Source organism: Megalobrama amblycephala, linkage group LG14 (genome assembly GCF_018812025.1).
Source record: "Megalobrama amblycephala isolate DHTTF-2021 linkage group LG14, ASM1881202v1, whole genome shotgun sequence".
NCBI lineage: Eukaryota > Metazoa > Chordata > Actinopteri > Cypriniformes > Xenocyprididae > Megalobrama > Megalobrama amblycephala.
Window position 1 is genome coordinate 27,027,851 of NC_063057.1, and position 12,312 is coordinate 27,040,162.

Genomic DNA, 12,312 nt, shown 5'->3' on the forward strand with positions numbered 1-12,312 from the left:
TTTGGACTTGGACTTGACTTGGACTCGACAAAGGTGGACTTGACTACAGCCCTACTGTTTATTGTATCAATATTTTTGGACCGGGGATCAGAATTTTGCCATTTTCTTTGAGAATCAAACATCTGTACTACAGTGGGCTGAAGTAAGTTAAAGTCACTTTTTCTATAATTACATTGTGATGTGCATGGAATAAACTAATATGTTTTGGGGAAAACAGGTGATTGAGTTTGTGTAAATGTTTATTGCAGGACACAAAATAGTAATAGTAGTAATAGCCTAATAACACATGGCTGAAAACCTTTGAAGCACCTTCTCAAAACTGTTTTGAATCATTTAGTTTGTTGACAGACACTGCTATAAATCAAATGGCCATAATCTAAGTGAAAAAAAAAAAAAAAGATTTAACTCATATTACACAGCCTGCTGCTCATGAGTGCGCTAGCCACGAGTGATGATGTCGGACCCTCAGACACATTTAATGAGGATAGTTAGAGTGCATGTTTTAACCATCAAGTTTCGTCTGAATTGCATGTGTTTCTACTTTCACATGCAAATGACTTGTTGCACTTGTCATAAGAATGGAAAAATGTCACATTATTGCTCAAGCAGGATAAAGAATCAGCTCAATATGTATTCTTAAACTAGATTAACACACTGGAAAGAGTAGAAAAAAGTTGCATACATTTAAAAGTATTTGTAATTTCATACATCAGATACATCAGCACTAGGGATGCACAATATTGGACTTTTGCTGATAACACATTTTGACCGATATACATATTTTTTTCCTTTGTTCGGAAACAACACCAAGTCATGTGCATTTTAGTTAGTACTGAGCAAAAACTATATTTTTTCATTTTAGTTTCAGAGTTATAAAGTTCTCTTTATCAAAAAGTTTACTTAGGTTAGAGCTAAATAATGTTAACAAAGTCATTTTTAAAAAAGAAAAAAAAAAAACACTTTGAAAATAACAATAATAATGCAAAACAAATGTATTGATTAAGGGATGTGCCTCAAGCTGAATAATTTATTCGGAAAGGCAAGTAAAATTAACAACACATTCTACAGAGCCCCGTAAGGGACACTTTTATTAAAGATAAGTCTGGGACATATAAATCAGATTAGAAAATTTAGAAAATGTCAACTAAAAAAAATGTTGTGCTCCAAAAGAATTTAAAAAAAAAATCCTTTTGCTTTAATTGCGTAGAGCTAGAAGAATAATTCAAACTCTGCTAAAACGTCTGTTCGTGTTTAGATTTTAATACACGCACTTTGCAATTTTTGCACCATTCAACTTATAAAATAAAATAAAATAAAAAGTTTAGTCTGGACAATCATCTTGCATGCTTATTACCATCTAGAAGAACTATGTGAACCCTTCTGTTAACCTTAAATTTACAAACATTTTTTTTCCCAATGGGGTTAATTGGACCCCAGCAATTCAAACCTCCAGAATATCTGTTTTTACAAAGGTTTATGTTTCAGGCACCTTATGTTCACACTTGCTAACATTTAGATATAAGCTAGAAGAAAAAAAATCTCAAAAGCATTGATCGATTTACCCCTCGAATCAATCATTTATCTTGTCATTTAAATGTGTTTTCTGTATGTGAATTTCTATTTTTTTTTTACCGTGAAAACGGGACTTTTATTTTGGTGTCCTGACTTGACGTCACAATGGTGCGCCGCGCTCCTGCGTCTGTGATTCTGCTGAAGAAAGGTTTGTGTTTTTAATCATTTAAAGTGTTTAAACTAATAAAACCCGTCAAGACAATTATAAAGAGAACTGTAAAATCAGTTAATCATTAATACGCAATGTTTTTAATAACTACTGAAACAGTATGTGTGCGTAAACGTGAGGTGCGTCTCATTTCGCTCCCTATATAGTGAAGCAGTACATTATAAACAAATTGTTTGGTCCCCGATGTGTAATGATAGAGAAACTGAACTAAATACTAGAGAACAAACGCATTTAATGACTACTAAAAATACAAATGTTGTCATTGAAGTGTAATTCATATGAATATAAAGAGTAACTTTTAATACCAAATATATAATATCAGAATAACTTAATATTAAGATTATTTTAGTAATTGTAGCCTATGCTGTTTTTTTACTTGGGTAAAGTTGGTTTTATACTCGCACATTCGGACATCCGTATTCAATAGCCTTGTTAATCACACTACATTGGACATTCAGTGGACATTCAGTAAATATGCCATTAAAACAATACTTGCCTATTTTGATCGACTGTGAAAAATGTTGTAAGTTGACAATCGTTGGTTGTCAATATCATGTCGCTGCTTAAAATTTGCAAACATTAATTTATTGCACATTTATTGGAAAGTCTGAATTTATCAGAAGTCCGAATGTGCGAATATAAAACCAACTTTACCCAAGTTGTTTTTTTTTTCACTCACTATGACTGACTCTCTTACCAGTGCACTGAACTAGATCAGATTGAGACACACTCCGAGATTTAGTTTGGATGTGTTTTTCTTTCTGTTATTTTTCTAATTTTAAACAGACAAAGATTTTTTATTTTAATCATGACAGAGTGTCCAAACACACAGATAAACTCCTGGTGAAGCGACTGAGATCCACGTGACACACTATTGTAAAGATGGAGTTTATTAAAGAGGAGAGTGAAGATGTGAAGATTGAAGAAACATTCAGAGTCAAACATGAAGATACCGAGGAACAAACAAAGATGGCGTTTATTAAAGAGGAGAGTGAAGACTTGAGGGTTGTCGAATCATTCAGAGTAAAACATGAAGAAACTGAGGAACAAACAAAGATAGAGTTTATTAAAGAGGAGAAGTGAAGACGTAAAGATTGAAGAAACATTCAGTGTGAAACATGAAGATACTGAGGAACAAACAGGTTGGTTTAAATTCTCAAAGTCTTTCTCTGGTCATTCTGCATCATGATCTCTTTATTTACTACATGCAATTCGGGACAAAATTAATGATGTCAAATTAAACTAGGAAAAATAATAAAGAATTGGCAAAAAAACAACAACTGTGTAACTTTAAACACCATCTACTTCTGAATGTAAAATGATGAAAAACATTAATTTCTAGAAAAACATGAATTTCTATCGCTTACTTGTATATATTGTATGTATATTATGAAAATATATTATTTTATTATTAAATTAGTATTACAATTCATTTGCCCCACAATATTTTCATAGCGCATCTGCACATAACCAATGCGCTGTGAGGATGATAAAAAAGATTAGCTAAATTAGCTTATTTCTCAATTAAAAAATTAAAAAACTTGTTTAACACAAAATACTTCTTGATTCACTAAACTTTTTTTTTTTTTTCACTTTGGGCCACAAGAGAAATATTAAGAAAATGAATTTAAATATGCAATATACGTTAGTGCAGCGTCAGTGCCAAAAGCTCAGCCAGTTTTTACTTTGTTTCTGTAGTGAATATTTGACTTCTGCACCTGAAAAACTTGCACAAAAGTTTGCACAGCTTTGGTGATATCCTCTGGCTTGATTTAAAATGGAAATATTTTCAATATTGTGATGTGGCAATTTTAATTTATCACCAGTTGCTCGCAAAAGGATAGACAATGATTCACATTTCATACAGTTCCCATGATAATAAAATTAAGTAAATTATTAAATGAGTAAATCAAAATGTAACAAGCAAACTTAAACTCATTTGCTTAAAATTTCTGTGCAATAATTTGCTGTTGCAGGTACAAAAATACTCTATTTTATTTCTTGTTCCCCTTAACTCAAGAGTGAAATGTCATCCATGAACAGGGCTATGCTAGCTCTGCGAAATAGAGGAAAAAAAAAAAAAAGCCAAAGTAAACAACCAAAGTAAACAAAAAGTTCTTGGTTCTCTGAGGGAGACATCTCACTATGGGAAACGCCTCTTGCGTTGCTATCCATAAAGTCCTATACAATCACACCTGTCATGCCCAAAATGGCATAAGATAAATGGGCTCTCTGGTGAGAGTCATCTCACAACCTATATTCAGGGCACCTGGATTTTTTTTTTGTAGGGTCCAGCAGGCCCCCTCTTCTTTATTTAATTTTATATAATAGCATATAATGTATCTCCTGAAGGAATGTTTGAATGTCCAGAACTGAGGAAAGAAACTGTATCTTTTGCCTTTCCTGACACCATGTCTCAAACCGTCCCCACTTTGCCTCATATAGAGATCTGATGGATTGTGCTCTAACACTGTGGATCATAAAGATCAAACTCTGGGGCAGGGCCAAGGAGTTCAGGTTAGATCTTTCATGAACCAGACCCAGAGAGTCCGACTTTCTAAATGATTGAAACTCCTCTTTCCTACCAGGGTCTCTGTCTCTGAGGTCTCTGTGTTGAGGAAGATGCCATGGATGTGAATATAGCAGTTGAACTATCTCTGCTCTTCAAGGCCTTCCCAGCTATAATGGAGTTATTAAGAGTACCCTCTGTGACCTGATTCTGGACTGAGTGGGAAGGATGAGGCTTATGTGTGGGGAAAAAACATAACTGGGTCTCTGGCCAGGGATGTGCTAATGCATCCATACCTAGTGGTGCATTTGCCTTCTTCATTGAGAAGAACAGGGGAAAGGTGTGTTCTCTAAGGCTAACAAATCCACCTCTGATTTGATTGAATGCCCACTTGCCTGTTTATATAAGCACTCACTATTGTGTTGTCTGATCTGACTAATACATGACAACCCTTTATTTGTGGGAGGAAGTGTTTGAAGGCCAAAGACACTGCAAGGAGCTCCAGACAAATTACATGCATTACTTTGACTGGTACAGTCTATACCACATTCATGGGGCTTCTCTCAATAATCGCTTCCCAACCTTGTGAGGATGTGTCTGAGGTGACCACTTTGCAGTCTGAAACCATTCCCATTGTAGGTGTCTGGAGGTACTTAATTTCAGAGAATCTCTCATGAAGAGCAGGCCAAAGGCAGTACTGCTATGACTGAAGCCATGAGTCCCACTTATAAACAGTCGAAAGAAGACTGTTTTTCCCCAAGACAAAACTTATTCACACAGTTACATAAAATTTCCCTTCTCTGCTCCGACAGGGTTGCCAGGTAAGTTACTGAGTTCAAGTTAAACCTGGGGAAAGTAAATCCTACCCTTGTATGCAGCTCTGCCATCTCACTTGACCTGGCACAAATTAACCAATTGTCGAGATGCCGGCTCCACATATTTTGTGAAAATGCGGGGTGCTAGAGAAAGGCCAAATGGTAGAACCTTGAATTGGTATGTTGTGGATTTAAATGCAATCCTCAGGCATTTTTTGTGCTGAGGATGGATCTAGACGTGAAAATATGTATCCTTTTAGAGTGATTGAGGTGAACCAATCTCCTCTCTGTACAGAATGCCACATAGATTTGTGTGTCAGCATTCTGAACTTGTATTTGTTTACAGTTTTTCTCAGTCGCTTTGGTGCATTTCTCACATCACTATTTACATTTGCACAACAGTTAATGCAGTTCTCAAAACAATTAGTACAAACTGCAAAACCTAGTTGATAACCTGCAAAAGCGTGTCACTTGCTCAAAATGGATAGGTCATTCCTCAAAAGCAAGTATTCGTGTCAATGAAAGTGTCAGTGTCATCAAGATGAAAAGTCCTGACACCATTGTTTATGAACAAGATAGTCAAATGGCTTTGCCATGTTTTCATTATGACAGTTTACTCTGTCAATGTTTTCCAATGCAAAAAAGTCAGATCTTGGTGACACTACCTGAAAATGCTCAAGACAGCACTATATACTATTTGCACAGCCATTTGAAAAATACAGTAAAGTTACACATTACTGTATTTAGTGAGGTAACTGAGTACAAGACACTGAATATGTATGTTTCACATTTTTACTGCATATGCTCTTTTCAATTCTAATTTGTTCACAGCATTGTGCAAAAGAAAAAACATAAACTCCCTTTGGGTAGAGCTGTGCACAACTGTAAACAATATTGCAGTACATATGGCAAATCTTTACTGTAACACTACTGTACACTACAATTCACTAAATGTGTGATGCAGTAAAGCTGTACGTCTAAATGTAAAATGTACAGTGACAAGTTCTTGTCCCACTGCAAGCTTCATGTATGACACGATGACAGTAGTGCAGTGCAGATTGTTTAGTGCTGAATTTATACACACCTGTTCTCCCAACGAAATGTTTGGATAATTGAATTTACAGTGGTTCTCCCAACATTTGGCTGCATCCTTCGACCAGCCTCAGCCATTGTGAGGCCGTGATTGACAACATGATCCACAATTGTAGCCCTGATTTCATCAGGGATCTGCCTATTGGCCTCTTCTTCCTCTTCCCCTGTTTTGTCCCCTTCCCCTTCTTCCCCGCACCCTTACCCCTCTTCCACAGGGATGACCTTGCATTTCTGTGTCACAGTATTGTAGAAATGGTACACACTATGTCCTGCTTGGTTCGTATATGCTTGTAAAGTGGGGGTTTATGGGATTCAGCTCTGACAGTGATTGTAGAGAAGTGGCTTATCATTGGTTGCAACTAATGCTTCACACACCCCTTCTCATCAGTGAAAGTTGAGATTCACTTGAGAGAAATTGTTCAATTTAGGAGACATTTTCAGGAAAAAAAGATTTTTAAAAAATGTGTAAAATTTGCTTGACAGATTTTGACAACTAGTTCAACATTTTTGTATGTAATGACTCAAGCAATGAAATGAGGACTATTAGTTTTATATGGAATGACTATTCAGCATTCACAAGTATAGTTAATTTTGACTGACATGACATAAGCAAATGATAATGTTATAAAACAGCAGAGAGTTGTATGAAAGCAATTGATGCATGTCCAAAAGCATTTGCAATTTGTTCGAAGGAATGAGAAACTGCTACTATGATGTGCACAAATGACTAAATGTTGTGGAGGTTGAACTAACTGTTGTGCAAATGTAAATAGTGATGTGAGAAATGCACCAAAGCGACTGAGAAAAACTGTAAGACTCTGCATTAGCCTCCCTCTTTCTTTGCAATAAGAAAGTACTGGCTGAACAACCCCTTCTTTGATTCCTCTGCTGGTACCCGAATTGCTCTTTGAGAAGAACAGAGTTGATCTCTTCCTTCAAAATGTTTGCATTCTCTCTTTGTTTTTTGACTGTCTTATCCCTGAGAAACCCAAGGTTTTCTTGCAAATTGCAATCTGCATCCCTTTTGGATTGTGTTTAATCACTGGGATTTTGTGCATTTCACCCAATTGTCTGTGTACTAATAAATCTTTTATCTTTTGACACTCTCTACACAACCCAGTGGTGTGTGTGCAGTGGCTGGTGAGTGCTTTCGATGCTCATCATTGTTCTCCAGGGGATTTGCAGAGACAATGTGAGAAAAAGATCAGGGTTTGGTAAGCCGCCTGTTTCTTCTTTCTGCCTCTCGCCGGGGAAGGGGTAGGGGGCAGGGCTGCTGCCATCTGAGCAAAGGACTTTCTTTGACCGTTTATCCTGGATGTACTAAACTCTCCCCACGAGAATGTATTTCCCCTTCTCAGGCCCTGCCAAGATGTGTAAAAACAGGTTGACATGTTGCCTGTTGTTGCATTGGTATGGGGGCTCTGCAAGGCACAAACAGTTGGCTTTATGTTCCCTCTTCTTCGCCTTGAACAGCTGTTGCATCGTATGATCCACTGATTGATGAAGTGGATGAATTTGTCCACTATGGTGGAAAAGGACAAGGCTCAAAATTCTCTTTTACAAACTACTGCCAGACCTAAATTTCTCACTGTGGATTGAGCTAGGCAGTGTGAGAGCACAAAATAAGATCTGTCATGGTGCGTATCTCTGTCCACAACTGTAATGTCTTTTCCCTGTAACAAGGGCCCCTTCCTCTCCTCCTCGCTGATGTAAGCCAAAAGAAGAGTGATCGCATTGGTAGCATGCCCCATCTGAGCTGAGGATTTATAAATCTTCTCAAAATTTGATACCTGGAAAGGTGGGAATGTTTGAACTGTCAAGGTAGTAGGAAGGAAGAATTTCCCATCTAGCCTTGAACGCTTTGTGGCAGGGAGAGGAAACGGCCAGTCATTGCCCAATCAGTTTGCTGCTCAAAGGCAAGCCTCATGCAGAGTTGCTTAGCCTGCTGCAATCTGCTGTTAGCCCCTACCCCTGTAGGGTAATCAGGTAACTCCGTTTGGGGAACAAATGGTTCTTTCTCATCTGACAGATCTCCTGAGGCAGCGATGGAAACTTAGTTGTTGTCCGGTAGGACTGTAGGGAATGGTTTGATCTTTATCTCGAAAGCGACCAATTCCCAGAGCTCGTCTGAAGTAAGCCCAACTTGTCATCAGCATAGGCGATTCTGTTTCCTGCAGCTATCCTGTGCTGTCTCCACCTGTAAGGGATCGCTACACACATCCTGTAGAAAGACCGCTCTCCTGCGCAGTATTCCAGGAGAGATTTTGCTGTACTGCTTAAAAGACATCCTTGTCTGTAGTGCTGCTTGGACATGCTCTCGGCCCAGACATGCTGGGCATACTGCATGCGGATCCCTAGCTACAATAGTGTATCCAAATCTCCCAAGACAAGTGTGAGAAGGTGCTCTGGATTTAGTTAGACTTAATAGAAGAAACAGTGTTCAACTGGTAAGTTTTTTTTTTTTTTTTTTTTTTTGCCAAAATGTTTCACTATAAAATGATTTTTACAGTTTGTGACAAGTGGTAACTTGTCTTTTGAGGCAGTTTAGTCTTGCCAAAGTAACACTGAGTGTGTTGAAAAAAGGGCTCGTAGCTTGGATGCCGCGAGTGAAGAGATGTAGGATGCCAATTTTTGGGCCAGACCTGCTGTTTTATATAGGAGGGGTCCGGGCTTCCCGGGAGCCCTGGCCTGATAGTTGTGATTGTATAAGGCTTAATGGATGGACACGCAACAGATGTTTCCCGTTTTGAAATGTTGAGTGATTTGACCAAAAGAGAACAATGTTTCCCTGCAATGACAACTGCACTAAAATGGCAAATAACTTTGACCTATTTTATTAGCTAAATAAAACTCTCTCTGCTTTTGATAGGCAACAAAACATCCATAATATTTGGTGGCAAACATGAATTTACAATGTATTTGCAACAACACACACTTATAATTGACAAATAACAATAACTGATTTCTTGGTAGTATCTTGAAAGAAAGAAGTGCTTTATCTTTGAAGGAAAGCTTACTTTAATCTGGAAGAATGGATCAGAGATGTCGCCTCAACCCAGAGGTGCAATGTTTGAGTCTTTTGTGCAGCATTACTTTTGTATATTTGTTTCAATGTACAAAGTAAAAAAAAAAAATTCATTAACAACTGAAAAATTTGTCCCAATATGTTTTGGTTTTGTATAGTGAAAACTTACTTTAAACATTTTTTTGAACATTTGTTGACTCCATTCTTCTTGTTAAATACCGTTACCTGCAGTAAATCTTTGACCTCCCACTCCCAACTGCAGCAAAGGTAAAACTGCCTGCTCCCGCAAAATCCTTGTTGCATAGGACCCACGGGATCCCAATTAGGGCTGGGCGATATAGCGCATGCGATTGTCACGCGGATTTCGTCAGTAAAGCCGGTACCCTGATTACCACTAAATCGCCATCACCTGCTTTCAAATGAAACGGCATTTAATAAACAGAGTCGTAGTTCACTGATAAGCTATGCAATATCGCATTCATTATCGAAGGCAATTCATCTGCGATAATGAACGCGATATTGTGTAGCTTATCAGTGAACTACGGCTCTGTCTATTAAATGCCGCTCCATTTGAAAGCAGGTGATGACGATTTAGCGGTAATCAGGGAACCGGCTTTACTGACGAAATGCGCGTGACAATCGCATGCGATATATCGCCCAGCCCTAATCCCAATCCAGTGCTCTACTGTGGGTTTTTATAAGGGGTTTGATAACTGTGAGCTTGAAAGTATTTTGGGACTATTTTGTCCTAAAGAAAGCAAAGAATTAACAAAATTGACAAGAGGTTCTGAGAGGTTTTGATGTTACACCTTTTTCAGTTGTTTAGTGGGTTTAGGGTCTAGCATATATGTTGTTGGGATTTGATGTTTTACATGTCTGTTGCTTTGTGCCATTATACTGTTGTTTTTGTTTCTTTTTACCCTAGACCTGATGGCAGTGAAAGAGGAGAATCAAGAATTTAATGAAATAGAAGAGAAAAGTCAGTATGAGAAATGTCATGATTTCAGTACTGGAGGAAAAAAAAGTATTTACTCACAGACTCGTAAAACAGGAACTAGAAACCCTAGAGTCCACATGAGAGTTCACACAGGAGAGAAGCCTTTCATGTGCTCTCAATGTGGAAAGAGATTTACACAGAAAAAAAACCTTAAAGCCCACATGAGAGTTCACACCGGAGAGAAGCCTTTCTCCTGTCAACAGTGTGGAAAGTGTTTCTCACTAAAAGGAAATCTTAAAACTCACATGAGAGTTCACACTGAAGAGAGGCCGTTCATATGCTCTCAGTGTGGAAATGGTTTTAAACAGAAAAAAAACCTTATTGCCCACTTGACAGTTCATACTGGAGAGAAGCCTTACACCTGCAAACGGTGTTGGAAGAGTTTCTCACTAAACAGACTTCTTAAGACCCACATGAGATATCACACTGGAGAGCAGCTTTTCACCTGCAAAGTGTGTGGGAAGAGCTTCTCAAGAAAAGACACTTTTAAGACTCACATGACAATTCACACTGGAGAGAGGCCGTTTGTTTGTGATCAGTGTGGAAAGAGTTTCAGATATAAGGAAAACCTTACTTATCATAAGAGGATTCATTCAGGAGAAAACTGTTTTAAATGTCAACTGTGTGGAAGGAGTTTCACAAACAGATCAAGCCGTGAAGGTTCACATGAGATTTCCACACTGGAGAGAAGCCTTTCACCTGCCAAGAGTGTGGAAAGAGTTTCGTATCTAAAGGAAACCTTAAGACTCACATGAGAGTTCACACTGGAGAGAAGCCTTACAAGTGTCTTCAGTGTGAGATGTGTTTCACATATCACACAGACCTGAAACGGCATTTGCCAACTCATTCTTGAAAGAAATTGCCATTTTCCTCAGTGTTAGAAAAAGGAGTAAACTTCAGCAATAATCTGTGCATTCACTCTGGAGAAAGACAATTCAGTTGTGATCAGTGTAATAAAACATCACACTTACACACTGGATACATATGAAATGTGAGACCCTATTTGTGTTCTTTGTTAAAGAGTACCCTTGCAAAAATAATTTTTATATGTAAGTGTGCCAGTAGTACACTACATTTAAAAATTTCAGTCTAATTTATGTCAGAAATATACTTAAAATTACACTCAAGTCTTGAATTATACAGACAGTAAAGTATTTTTGGGTTACACTTGTCCCAATGGTTTGATATACTGAAAGTGTAATTAAGAATTGCAAGTATTCTTTATTGTAAGTTGTGCTTACTCTTTTGATTGAGTCGCCATTGTTTTCACACTGTTGTACATACTGCCCTATAAAAAAATGTTTGAAAATATTGATTTCTAATGAAAACTGGTATGCTCCTAATTCTGAGTATGTGGATTTTTGTGTCCACTGGTAGTGTACATCGCACTGACTGGCAACTTAAAGTATAGTTAAAGGGATATTTTAAGCATTGAAATTAATACCTAAATAGAAACAGTGTTCACTTGCAGTACAAATGAGAAACATAGTTGTAAACTTGTAAAAGTTAGTGTTGCACTTAAAGTATACTTTATACACTTTATAAAAAGTGGGCCAATTTAGTTAAAAATATACTATTAGTACATTGATGTTAGTATAAGCTACTTTATGACGACATATACTTGAACCTTAGTATATTTTTTTAAAATCAACTATTAAAGTTCCTATTTTTTGTAAGGCAAAATGCATATTTGTTTGAAATCCAGGCTACTGTAGCGAAGTGAAAAATATCAATAATTATTCATAACAAATGATTATTAATTATGATTATGAACATTTGAATCAGTTAATCAGATTAACTTGATGTAGCCACATTAAAATTACAATCAATCAGTTAATTCTGTGAACAATCAGTATTGATTATTAATTAATTCTAAGAGAAGGGTATTTTTCTTGGCCATAGAAGAAAAATTCTTTCTTAGAATTTACAGTGCTTATAGCTGGTAATAAGATCTAAATCATTTAAGAGCCAATTTATTCACAAACGGGGAGTCGGAACCAAATATGTATTGTGCACAAGTTTTATTAAAGGATTATTTCACTTTCAAATTAAAATTTCCCTTATAATTTACTCACCCCCATGTCATCCAAGATGTTCATGTCCTTCTTTCTTCAGTCGAAAAGAAATGAAGGT

General features: G+C 37.1%; 1 pseudogene; it reads left to right on the forward strand.

Annotated features, from left to right (window-relative positions):
* The first annotated feature begins 6,892 nt into the window (after positions 1 to 6,892).
* Positions 6,893 to 11,749, forward strand: LOC125246322 (annotated as a pseudogene).
* Positions 11,750 to 12,312: the final 563 nt, after the last annotated feature.